A 14,212-nucleotide genomic window follows, 5' to 3' on the forward strand; every position below is an offset into this window, starting at 1 on the left:
ACGAAACAAAGTTCTTGACTTTCTTCCCCGACCAGCGACATCACAGCAGGGGCCTGATCGCTGCTGCCTGTCACACTGGACGATATCGCTAGCGAGGCCGCTGCAACGTCACGGATCGCTAGCGATATCGTCTAGTGTGATGGTACCTTTAGGCCTACGCACTTCCTACAATCCCCAGAGTAGCGAAAAAGTGGATAGACTGAATGGGACACTTAAGAACAGAATGTTGAAAGTTGCCCAAGAGACACGCAAACCATGGCATGAGACACTCCCAATCACACTACTCAGTGTTAGGCACACTTCCAGAGGCCCAGAAAAGCTGTCACCATATGAAATTTTGTTTGGGTCTAGTCCCAGGTTAGGGGTATTCTTTCCCTCAGCAGCTGACTATGTAATATGATTCTTTGTCTGCTTATGTAATTGAACTCACCAAGAAACTTGCTAACATCCATTCTCGAGTTTTTTTCTTCATTGCCAGATCCAGATTCAGTGTCCGGTACACACTCCTTGAAGCCAGGAGACTGGGTGTTGGTGAAAAAAGTTTGTAAGGAGAACACCACTCGATCCCAGATCTGATGGTCCTGTCCAAGTGCCGCTGATGACACCAACCTCTGTGAAGCTGGAGGGAAGACCCACTTGGATCCATGCATCGCATTGCAAGAACGCTCCCCTACCAGAAGATGACACCCAAACTGGAATTATGTTATGGATGCCCTGCCTGACCGAATAGATGACCTACCTGATAAAGAATACACTACATATGCTATTGAATAAGAGACTGATTGCAACTAACCCCCATTAGGGAGAGATCTCCTGACCGCCCATTTGCAAAAAGTCTGTACGGAATGGGGCATAGGCACTAGGCTTGCGTCAGTTCACCGGCAGCACAAAAGAGTTGCAGCGCTTTGGGACAGGAGGCTAGGTTTAGGGCAAGTGATATCTAAGGGGGGCTTGTGATAGAAATATTTCTATCATGTAGATCTCACTTGCATGTATACTCCTCTATAATCATATATACTCATATATGACGGGCACAAAGGGGCATTCTTTGCGTCTGGAGGAGAGAAGGTTTTTCCACCAACATAGAAGAGGATTCTTTACTGTTAGGGCAGTGAGAATCTGGAATTGCTTGCCTGAGGAGGTGGTGATGGCGAACTCAGTCGAGGGGTTCAAGAGAGGCCTGGATGTCTTCCTGGAGCAGAACAATATTGTATCATACAATTATTAGGTTCTGTAGAAGGACGTAGATCTGGGGATTTATTATGATGGAATATAGGCTGAACTGGATGGACAAATGTCTTTTTTCGGCCTTACTAACTATGTTACTATGTTACTATGTTACTATAAACGCAAATATATCTATATACACTATAATCAATTGCTTAAAATGGCTGACATAAACTGATATAAGCCAGACAGACTGTTCTGTGATTTCCACCCAAAAAAGCGGAAGAACTCCAGATGTCTTAAGTGCTGATGAGATGTCTCAACTTTGTCCTAGATGCAGAGATACATTTTAGTTGCTTAATCAGCAATCATATGTGCATTAATCACAATATTCCATATATATTCAGATAACCAATAACAGAGGAGCTAGACAATATGTTAATTAGCTAACCACCCCTAACCACTCCTTTCTATATGCAATTATAAAACTATGTATCAGGAAATAAAGGATCAGTATTGATGGAATGCTTTCCTGTCACAATCGTGCTCATTCTTGAGCGCTCAAAATACTCAGTCTTATTGGGAACGGCCACAGCACACACGGGATAGATTTATCCAACCCAAATTTCTATATCAGGACAAGGACGTGGACGTGTTTGTTGATGGTGCTAGTTGAGCTTGTGTGCAACTGCAGATGCAGGGCATGAGGCATCTTTGCATTCACCATGGACAGGGGATTTGCTTGCAGGCACAACATTGGAAGAAGCAGTGGTATCACCTGCAGACACTGTTCATGGAGCCTTGTGTTCAACCAACAAAGTTGGGTGCTTTGCTGCCATGTGCCTGATCATGCTTGTGGTGGCTAGGATGGGAGTTTTGCTACCCCTGCTGATGCGGGCATGGCCGTTGATGCAAATGGCCTTTTGGGGGTTATCGGCAGAGTCTTTTAAAAACAACCAGGGTGTTATGGGGACATTCAGTGTCTCCCTCTCCCACATCACCTCCTCTGTTGTGAATTCCGCTCTTGGGCTCCCTCCGGTGGTTGTAAGTGGTACTTTTGTGAGTTCTGCTCTTGGGCTCCCTCCGGTGGTTTTAAGTGGTATGGCTGCTCCTTGGATTTAGCAGTCTGCAGCTGCTTCATCTGATTGTCTTTCTGCTCGGCTATTCATGCCTGGCTCTTCCCTTCAGCCAGTGCCACTTGTCAATGGTTCCTGGTTGGATTCACATCTCTCTTGGATTTCCCTGATATCCTGACCAGTTCAGCAAAGTTAAGTTCTTGCTTGCTCTTTTCTGTCCACAGGTTGTGGACTTATCCGTTCTGTGCTTTCTATGTTTTGTCCAGCTTGTCAGTATGGATTAATTCAGTTAAGCTGGAAGCTCTGGGAAGCAGATTTACCCTCCACACCTTTAGTCAGGTGTGGAGATTTTTGTAAACTGTGTGTGGATTTTTTGTAGTTTTTAATACTGACCTCACAGTATTCCATCCTGTCCTATCTAGCTAGCTAGACTGGCCTCCTGTGCTACATCCTGGTTTCATTCTGTGTATGTCTTTTCCCTCTTCACTCACAGTCATTACTTGTGGGGGGCTATCTATCCTTTGGGGATTTTCTCTGAGGCAAGATAGTTTTCCTGTTTCTATCTTTAGGGGTAGTTAGTTCTCAGGCTGTGACGAGGTGCCTAGGGAGTGTCAGGAGCATCCCACGGCTACTTCTAGTGTTGTGTTGAGCTTAGGGACTGCGGTCAGTACAGGTACCACTTCCTTCAGAGCTCGTCCCATGTTGCTCCTAAACCTCCAGTTCATAACACTCCTCACCTCCACCATGGTCTTTCGGTGTTCTCCAAGGCTCAGTTCTAGGACCCCTAGTCTTCTCCATCTACACCTTCGGCCTGGGACAGCTGATGTAATGGCACGATTTGCAATATCATCAGTACGCCGATGACATGCAGATCTACTTATCTGTACCTGACATTACCTCATTACTGACTAAAATCACACGTCTTGCCACTATTTTATCCTTTTTTAATGCTCGCTTTCAAAAAGTAGACATGGACAAAACAGAATACATCATCTTTCCACCATCTCACACTAAATAGACATGAGAGCTGTGTATGCATCATTCAGTACCACTTTAGTAAGAGTGAAAGTTTGCCCAAGAGAAAATGATTTTCCAGACATTCACGGCCTTTTTTTGCACATTTTTTGCAGCTGTGATCTTCATTTTCTTGGTGTGGATGTGGTAAATGAATTTCAAAGTCATTATCAATACCATCATCGTCCCTATCTTGTAAATAGGAAATCTGGTGTTTCCCAGGGTCATGGTGGCATTCCTTTAACAGTGTTCGTTACACTAGAACAAATAATTTTCAACTGTGACATTGGGATATTATTGGTAATATGTATGGGTGAAGATGAAGAAGCTTGTGCCACGGGTGTGTTCATAGTTATGGACAGTGCACTCCTCTTTTTTTAATCAAATAATTTTGTATTAAAGCATATGACACGCAGTAACACAGTCTGACACATTTTCCAGACAGGTACCACTAATACAAAACTGATTAATACATTTTCATTTTACCAAAACATGACCCTTACCCCATAACCAACCCTCCCTTACCCCAGTCCCTTACTCATTATCCACTACAACCAACTGACAACATTTCCTCTTGAAAATTGTCCAACAGTACACGTAAAAGTCCCTCCAGAAGCAACTAAACGACCCCCATTCTACTCTGCAATAACTCAAAGACACAAAAAGAGCTGTTATGAAAGGTAATTCAGTACCACAATGGACATAGAGGTCAGCGCACATACAGTGACCTGGCAATAACCCAAAAAACAAGAACGAGCTCTGAGACGTGGGAACTCTGTTGACCGCAATCCCTAATCCTCTCCAACCACACTAAAGGCAGCCGTGGATTGCGCCTAACGCTCCCTATGCAACTCGGCACGGCCTGAGAAACTAGCTAGCCTGAAGATAGAAAATAAGCCTACCTTGCCTCAGAGAAATATCCCCAAAGGAAAAGGCAGCCCCCCACATATAATGACTGTGAGTTAAGATGAAAAGACAAACGTAGAGATGAAATAGATTTAGCAAAGCGAGGCCCAACTTTCTGAACAGAGCGAGGATAGGAAAGGTAACTTTGCGGTCAACACAAAACCCTACAAAAACCACGCAAAGGGGGCAAAAAGACCCTCCGTACCGAACTAACGGCACGGAGGTACACCCTCTGCGTCCCAGAGCTTCCAGCAAGCAGGAAAAAACAAATAGACAAACTGGACAGAAAAAAACAGCAAACAAATAGCAAAGAATAACTTAGCTATGCAGAGCAGCAGGCCACAGGAATGATCCAGGAGGAGACAGGTCCAATACTAGAACATTGACTGGAGGCCAGGATCAAAGCACTAGGTGGAGTTAAATAGAGCAGCACCTAACGACTTCACCATATCACCTGAGGAAGGAAACTCAGAAGCCGCAGTACCACTTTCCTCCACCAACGGAAGCTCACAGAGAGAATCAGCCGAAGTACCACTTGTGACCACAAGAGGGAGCTCTGCCACAGAATTCACAACAAAGAGCACAGCGAGGTCAAAAATACTCTGTTGTAAAGAAGTCACAGTAAATGAGCAAGTGCTAGTCAAAAAATGAAAAAATACAGGGTATTCTCGTAGTTAATACGTTTTTTTTTTCAAAAAAATGTATATTAAGCTGCTCCACCAATCGCCAAGGTATACCCATAATAGAGCAGTCCTATCTAATGTATATAATCCCTATCTGATGTATTTAAAAACCTTATCATCTGTATATTACCTATATAAGCAGGGTTCAGAGAGAAAATATCCATGTGGAAATGTGAGATGGAACAGCTACAATGCAAATGACCCACAGAAGAGTGGTGGACTCCCCAGTCTTGTAGAAACAAGAGAACAATTATAGAACCAAAAACACATGGGCTACTTGCACAGTGAACAAGTCTGTAGAAACAGGTTTCTACAGACTTGTTCACTGTACAAGTAGCCCATGTGTTTTTGGTTCTGCAATAACTCAGCAGACGCCATGCCTGGGTAATCCATCCATCCGCCCCACACATTTTCAAATTTTGTATTCTGACCTCTCTAGATGTAGATATTCCTTTCCATAAGGAAAAGAAAATTAATTTTATTAATAAATTCCTTTTTCTCTGGCGGTTTTTCATCCAAGCAGTAAATCGCAATAAGCTTTCTCGCAGCATACAACAATCTTGCAATAATCAACCTTACACATTTATCAGTAACAATATCATCCATACAACCCAGAAGGTAAGTCAGTGGGTTACGCACCACATTTACCCCTGACACCTCTTGAATCAAGTTAAACACCTTCACCCAAAAGGGTTGGAGGCGAGCGCATGACCACATCATATGTATCAAATATGAATCATCCTCATCGCACCTTGGGCATTTTGAGTCACCTCTCAGTCCTGCCTTCCTCATCCATGCCGTGGTCCTGTACACCCTATACACCAGGTATAACTCCGACACCCTCTTAGCCTCACTCAAGGACGCCCTGGGGATGTATTGAAGTATAGACTCCCACTGGGACTCAGACAAAGGACCCACGTCCGCCACCCATTTTTCCTTTAGCCTTAATGGATATTTCAATAAAAAGGTATCCATCAAACTCCTGTACATCAAGGTAATGAACCCCCTCGTACTCTTCTGAGGCCTGATAAGATTCAACAAGCTATCGGACTGCAGAATCACGCGCGACCCCTCCTTTTGACAATTTGGGGTGTGTCTCAACTGCAACTATTGAAATAACATCTTCTGGCACAAAGGAAACTCAGTCCTAAGTGTTTCGAATGTTTTAATAACATCCCCATCAAGCAACTGAGACACGAACCAAATGCCAATGCGCCTCTACTGACCGAACCCCGCAATCTCATGAGCTCTGCCAACCTAGGATCAAACCAAATCAGCGTATATCTCGTAAATTCCGTTACTCCCCTCCAAAACTTAATTTTCTGACAGACTTTCCCCATCATAGCTATTGTTGGGAATTGCTTGGGGTTAATTCTGAATCTGCCTGCTTCCAGACTGGCTAACAATGGGCCTTTCCCTACCGCGTGTTCAATGATTATCTCCGCTTAAGTGCTCTGTTCCAGTTCTCCCCAACCTACCATATGCTGGCATTGAGATGCTATATAGTAAATCCATGGATTGGGGACCACCAGACCACCCTCATCCTTCGCCCTTAGCAGATGTTCCAATTTGATGCATGCCAGGCCACCCTTCCAAAATAAGTCCCTAAATAGAGTATTGATCCTATGAAATTTACTCTGAGGCAGCCACACTGGAGCATTATGCAATATGTAGAGGAGCTGAGGCATAAGTATCATTTTGATCAAATTTACTCTTCCTGCAACCAACAGAAATAGCTTCTTCCAGGCCCCAATCTTCTGCTGGAACTTCCCAAGCATAGGAGTCAGGTTGAGCTGCACATAGTCCCCTATTTTTCCCGAAACCACGATGCCCAGATATTTAAACTCATGTATCACCCTTGAGGGAACCCCAGGGTCTAGTGTCAGAAGCCGCTGTGTCCATGTGCAACAACACAGACTTATCCCAATTAATAGATAATCCAGAAAGAGCCCCAAATATTTTAATGCTGTTCATAACAGCCCCCAAAGACTACTGCGCATCTTCCAAGAACAGTAACATGTTGTCCGCGTACAGGGCAATCTTTTCTTCATAGTTTCCGTATCTAAATCCCTTTATGTCCCTATACCTCCGTATCACCGCCGCCAAGGGCTCAACAGCAATTGCAAACAAGAGAGGAGACAAAGGGCACCCCTGCCGCGCTCCCCTATATAAAGGGAAATCCCCCGACAAGAGCACATTTACCCGTATCCTGGCTCTTGGAGAGGCATATAACAATTGCACCCAAATTATAAATCTCTCGCCAAAACCCATAGCCTTCATAACCACCCACAAATACCGCCATTCCACACTATCAAAAGCCTTAGCGGCGAAACCACAACCCTCTGACCCATATTGTCTGACTTTTCCTGCATATTGAGAAACAATCGTCTAAGATTACATGCTGTAGAACTATTGGGCATAAAACCGGACTGTTCCCGGTTTATTAGTGTCGTTATCACCTTGTGAAGACGATTAGCCAACATTTTGGCCAAGATTTTGATATCTATGGTTAATAATGAGTTTGGGCGATAAGAAGCCGGATCCGTCGGATCCTTACCCTGTTTTGGCAACACTACAATTATTGTCTCAGGCATGGACCGCCACAACTCCTCCTCCACCAGACCAGCAGCATACACCTCCAACAAAGGGGGAAGCAATACCTCATTACATTTTATTTACACCTCCCCTGGGACACCATCCACTCCTGGGGCTTTATCATTAGGCATAGAGGCCAGTGCGGCGTCCCCAGTGAATATAATATACCCCCATAGTAAATAACAGCATCCCCCATAGTACTGTATATAGCACAGCCTCCCCATAGTATATAGCACAGCCTCCCCCATAGTACATAGCACAGCCCGCACAGTATATCGCACAGCCCGCACAGTATATAGTACAGCCAGCACAGTATACAGCACAGCCCGCACAGTATACAGCACAGCCCGCACAGAATACAGCAAAGCCCGCACAGAATACAGCAAAGCCCGCACAGTATACAGCACAGCCATAGTGTATAGTACAGCCTGCACAGTATAGAGTACACCCCACATAGATAGTATATAGCACAGCCCGCACAGTATATAGCACAGCCCGCACAGTATATAACACAGCCCGCACAGTATATAACACAGCCCGCACAGTATATAGCACACTCCGCACAGTATATAGCACAGCCTGCATAGATAGTATATCACACAGCCCGCACAGTATATAGCACAGCCTGCCCAGTATATAGCACAGACCACACAGAATATAGCACAGCCCGCATAGATAGTATATAGCACAGCCCACACAGTATATAACACAGCCCGCACAGAATATAGCACAGCCCGCACATTACATAACACTGTTACGGAACTGCAACACAGAACTAGAATAGAAAGGGGGAAAACTGACCCTGCATTGAGACTAGGCCGATACCCTACGATGGAGTGGGCGACCCATTCCTTGCGAATATACCCACCAATGATTCTAGGTTATATAGGTTATAACACAACCCAGCACCAGGGGAAAAAGACCAGCAGCCAGAAAACCACAACAAGCTGGCAGATGGTCAAAGCAAAACAGATTCTAACAAAGTATAAGATGTATATACACTGGCGCTTAATCACCTGGAAGGATAAGATGGAGGGCCACGGAAGCTGCCGGTGGTTAAAACAGGTTCTGTGCAAGACTCTGTTGAAAAAATAATAAACTAAATAATAATACTATTAATCACCGCGCTAAAAAGAGGCTGGAATATCGCTGTACTTGCTTATAATACAGCTGTTTCTGTGTTGTGTGGGAATCCTTATGCGTAAAGGGGGGTACACCCAGTTATAGTGGTTTACTGCAAGGCAATGTTAATTCATTTGGACATTCTAAACAACATATCGTTTTTTTGTACATTTTACCTTCCAGTATTGGCTTACCACACTGTGAAAATAGAAACATTTAAACCCATATAGGAACACCTCAGGTGTAGACTGTACAGCCTCTCAAAAGGAGTAAGTGCATTCAACCAACACCCCTGATTAATAAATTTGCAGGGTCCAAATAATATATCGCTATTCTGTTTATTTTACCTTGCAGTAAACCACTATAACTGGGTGTATCCCCCTTTACGCATCAGGATTCCCACACAACACAGAAACAGCCGTATTATAAGTACAGCGATATTCCAGCCTCTTTTTAGCACGGTGGTTAATAGTATTATTATTTAGATTCTAACAAACACAGCCTGCACAGTATATAACACAACCCACACAGTATATAGCACAGCCCGCACAGTATATAGCATAGCTCGCACCGTCTATAGCACAGCCCGCACAGTATATAGCACAGCCCGCACAGTATATAACACAGCCCGCACAGTATATAACACAGCCCACACAGTATATAGCACAGCTCGCACAGTTTCTAACAGCCCGCACAGTATATAGCACAGCCCGCACAGTATATAATACAGCCCGCACAGTATACAGCACAACCCGCACAGTATATAGCACAGCCCACACAGTATGTAGCACAGCTCGCACAGTATATAGCAGAGCCCGCATAGATAGTATATAGCACAGCCCGCACAGTATAAAGCACAGCCCGCACAGTATATAGCACAGCCCGCACAGTATATAGCACAGCCCGCACAGAATATAACACAGCCCGCACAGAATATAACACAGCCTGCACAGAATATAACACAGCCCGCACAGAATATAACACAGACTGCACAGTATATAGCACAGTCCGTATAGAGAGAATATAGCACAGCCCGCATAGTATATAGCACAGCCAGCACAGTATATAATACAGCTCGCACAGTATAGCACACCCCGCACAGAATATAGCATAGCTCGCACAGTCAATAACACAACCCAGCACCAGGGGAAAAAGACCAGCAGCCAGAAAACCACAACAAGATGGCAGATGGTCGAAGCAAAACAGATTCTAACAAACACAGCCTGCACAGTATATAACACAACCCACACAGTATATAGCGCAGCCCACACAGTATATAGCACAGCCCGCACAGTATATAGCACAACCCACACAGTATATAGCACAGCCCGCACAGTATATAGCACAGCTCGCACAGTATATAGCAGAGCCCGCATAGATAGTATATAGCACAGCCCGCACAGTATAAAGCACAGCCCGCACAGTATATAGCACAGCCCGCACAGTATATAGCACAGCCCACACAGTATAAAACACAGTCCGCACAGTATATAGCACAGTCCGTATAGAGAGAATATAGCACAGCCCGCATAGTATATAGCACAGCCAGCACAGTATATAATACAGCTCGCACAGTATAGCACACCCCGCACAGTATATAGCATAGCTCGCACAGTCTATAACACAACCCAGCACCAGGGGAAAAAGACCAGCAGCCAGAAAAAAACAACAAGATAGCAGATGGTCAAAGCAAAACAGATTCTAACAAACACAGCCTGCACAGTATATAACACAACCCACACAGTATATAGCACAGCCCGCACAGTATATAGCATAGCTCGCACAGTATATAGCACAGCCCGCACAGTATATAGCACAGCCCACACAGTATATAGCACAGCCCGCACAGTATATAGCACAGCCCGCACAGTATATAACACAGCCCGCACAGTATATAGCACAGCCCGCACAGTATAAAACACAGCCTGCACAGTCTATAGCACAGCCCTCACAGTATATAGCATAGCTCGCACAGTCTATAGCACAGCCCGCAAAGTATATAGCACAGCTCGCACAGTTTCTAACAGCCCGCACAGTATATAATACAGCCCGCACAGTATAGCACAGCCCACACAGTATATAGCACAGCCCGCACAGTATATAGCAGAGCCTGCATAGATAGTATATAGCACAGCCCGCACAGTATATAACACAGCCCGCACAGTATATAAACACAGCCCGTATAGTATATAGCACAGCCTGCACACTATAGCACAGCCCGCACAGTATATAGCACAGCCCGCATAGAAAGTATATAGCACAGCCCGTACGATATATAGCACAGCCCGCATAGAAAGTATATAGCACAGCCCGCACGATATATAGCACAGCCTGCATAGAGAGTATATAGCACAGCCTGCATAGATAGTATATAGCACAACCTGCACAGTACATAGCACAGCCAGCACATTCCATAACACTGTTACAGAACTGCAACACAGAACTACAATAGAAGGGGGGAAAACTGACCTGGCACGGAGACTAGGCCGATACCCTACGATGGAGTGGGCAACCCATTCCTTGCGAATAGACCCACCAATGATCCTAGGTGAAACTCAAGCGAACACCTATAGATAGGGGGAAGATCTAAGTACTGGGTATAAAAACAGGTCACCTCCTAATAGAAAACACAGAGACGGCTGCAGAAACCAACTGAAAACAGAAACGAAGGATAGCATAACCAGAGAACCCAGAAATGCACAATATCAAACACTTAAAGCTATCAAAGCACCTAGCCAAAACTCTAGCGGATTAACACTGTTGTCCAGCAAGGACTGGGAGGCAGGTGCTGGGTAATAAAGGGTAATACAATCACCTGACCTAAGACAACCCAGCACCAGGGTAAAAAGACCAGCAGCCAGAAAACCACAACAAGATGGCAGATGGTCAAAACAAAAACAGATTCTAACAAACACACCCTGCACAGTATAAAACACAACCCACACAGTATATAGCACAGCCCGCACAGTATACAGTATAGTACAGCCCGCACAGTATATAACACAGCCCGCACAGCATATAGCACAGCTCGCACAGTATATAACACAGCCTGCACAGTATATAGCACAGCCCGCACAGTATATAGCACAGCTTGCACAGTATGTAGCACAGCCCGCACAGTATATAACAGCCCGCACAGTATATAGCACAGCCAGCACATTAGATAACACTGTTACGGAACTGCAACACAGAACTAGAATAGAAGGGGGGAAAACTGACCCTGCACTGAGACTAGGCCGATACCCTATGATGGAGTGGGTGACCCATTCCTTGCAAATAGACCCACCAATGATCCTAGGTTAAACTCTAGCGAACAACTATAGATAGGGGGAAGGAGGTCCCTGAAAGATCTAAGTACTGGGTATAAAAACAGGTCACCTCCTAATAGAAAACACAGAGACGGCTGCAGAAACCAACTGAAAACAGAAACGAAGGATAGCAGAACCAGAGATCCCAGAACTGCACAATATCAAACACAGAAAGCTATCAAAGCACCTAGCCAAACCTCTAGCGCAGTGGTGCCCAACTCCAGGCCTCGAGGGCTGCCAACAGTGCAGGTTTTCAGGATTTCCTTAATATTGCACAGGGGTTGGAATCATCACCTGTGCAGATGATCACATTACCACCGATGCAATACTAAAGAAATCCTGAAAACCTGCATTGTTGGCGGCCCTCCAGGCCTGGAGTTGGGGAACCCTGCTCTAGCAGATTAACACTGTTGTCCAGCAAGGACTGGAAGGCAGGTGCTGGATAATAAAGGGTGATACAATCACCTGACCTAAGACAACCCAGCACCAGGGTAAAAGACCAGCAGCCAGAAAACCACAAGAAGATGGCGGATGGTCAAAACAAAGCAGATTCTAACAAAACACAGCCCGCACAGTATATAGCACAGCCCGCACAGTATATAACACATCCTGCGGAGTATATAGCACAGCTCGCACAGTATATAACACAGCCTGCATAGAGAGTATATAGCACAGCCCTCACAGTATATAGCACAGCCCGCACAGTATATAATACAGCCCGCACAGCCTGCAGTATATAGCACAGCCCGCACAGTATATAGCATAGCCCGCACAGGATATAGCACAGGCCGCATAGATCGTATATAGTACAGCCCGCACAGTATATAGCACAGCCCATATAGATAGTATATATCACAGCCTGCACATTACATAACACAGCCCGCACAGTATATAGCACAGCCAGCACAGTATATAACAGCCTGCATAGAGAGTATATTGCATAGCCCTCACAGTATATAGCACAGCCTGCATAGATAGTATATAGCACACCCCGCACAGTATATACCACAGCCCACACAGTATGTAACACAGCCCGCACAGTATATAACACAGGCCGCACAGTATATAGCACAGCCAGCACAGTATATAACACAGCCAGCACAGTATATAGCACAGCCCGCACAGTATATAACACAGCCTGTATAGAGAATATATAGCATAGCCCGCACAGTATAGCACAGCCCACACAGTATACAATACAGCCCGCACAGTATATAGCACACCCCGCACAGTATATAGCACAGCCCGCACAGTATATAACAGCCTGCATAGAGAGTATATAGCACAGCCAGCACAGCCCGCACAGTAAATAATACAGCCCGCATAGTATACAGCACAGCCCACACAGAATACAGCACAGCCCGCACAGTATATAACACAGCCGCATCTCCAACCCCCCCCCCCAAGAATAACCCCACAGTCCAGTACTCATTGTTATAGTGGAAAAAAAAAAACACACTCCTCACCTCTCTTCATGCCCGTGCTGCTCCCTGTTCCTGTCTTAGTGGCTTTACTGCCTGGCACACACAGTGAGTGCGAGAACATCATCGCGCACCAACAGTGTCATAGGCAGAGCGGTGAATGATGGGAGAGGGAGCATCAGCTGAAGCTCTCTCCTCCATCATTGCTTTCAACTGTACTGGCAGATGCCGGTATAGTTCAATGTGGTGGCAGCGTGGGAGTCGGCGCTGGCGGCAGGTGGGCCCCCTGCCTCACAGGTGCCCCATATTGGCTGCGTGATGTGCCGCTAGCTGGGGGCCCCTGGGGGAGTGGGGGCCCTAGGCAGCTGCATGGTCTGCCTGCCCCTAACTACGGCCCTGACCCTGTCAGTCTTGCAGGTGATCCCCAATAGATGGAGATTGGAGGGAGGTCGAATTATTACACCATACACCTATTACACCATACACCACCAAGGAAGCCATCTGGACACCTTTTATCACTTATTATTAAAGAAACTTAGAACATTTCCTAAAGTCAGGGGGAAAGATAATCTCACCCCAACTGAACGTCAAGCCCTCCCATCACTCAAATCTAACCACAAATTGTCATTAGAAATGTCGACAAAGGGGGTAGTCATAATAGATAGAATCTGGTATGTGGAGGAAGGTTTGGGTATTTTGAGTGATGGGAAATATTATTGTAGATTGAACTCCAACATCCCAACATTTGTTTTTCTACAATGAAATGGTTAAGAAGGCCATTTGTAGCAACATCTTGAATAGGAAGGAGAAGGACTTCCTGAGTGTCAAACAATGTCAGAAGCCCTATTTTCATTTTATACCCAAGATTCATAAGAGTTTATCACATCCTCCTGGGCGCCCTATTATTTCGGGAGTTAGAT

Source organism: Ranitomeya imitator, chromosome 2, assembly GCF_032444005.1.
Source record: "Ranitomeya imitator isolate aRanImi1 chromosome 2, aRanImi1.pri, whole genome shotgun sequence".
In the NCBI taxonomy this organism is placed as follows: domain Eukaryota; kingdom Metazoa; phylum Chordata; class Amphibia; order Anura; family Dendrobatidae; genus Ranitomeya; species Ranitomeya imitator.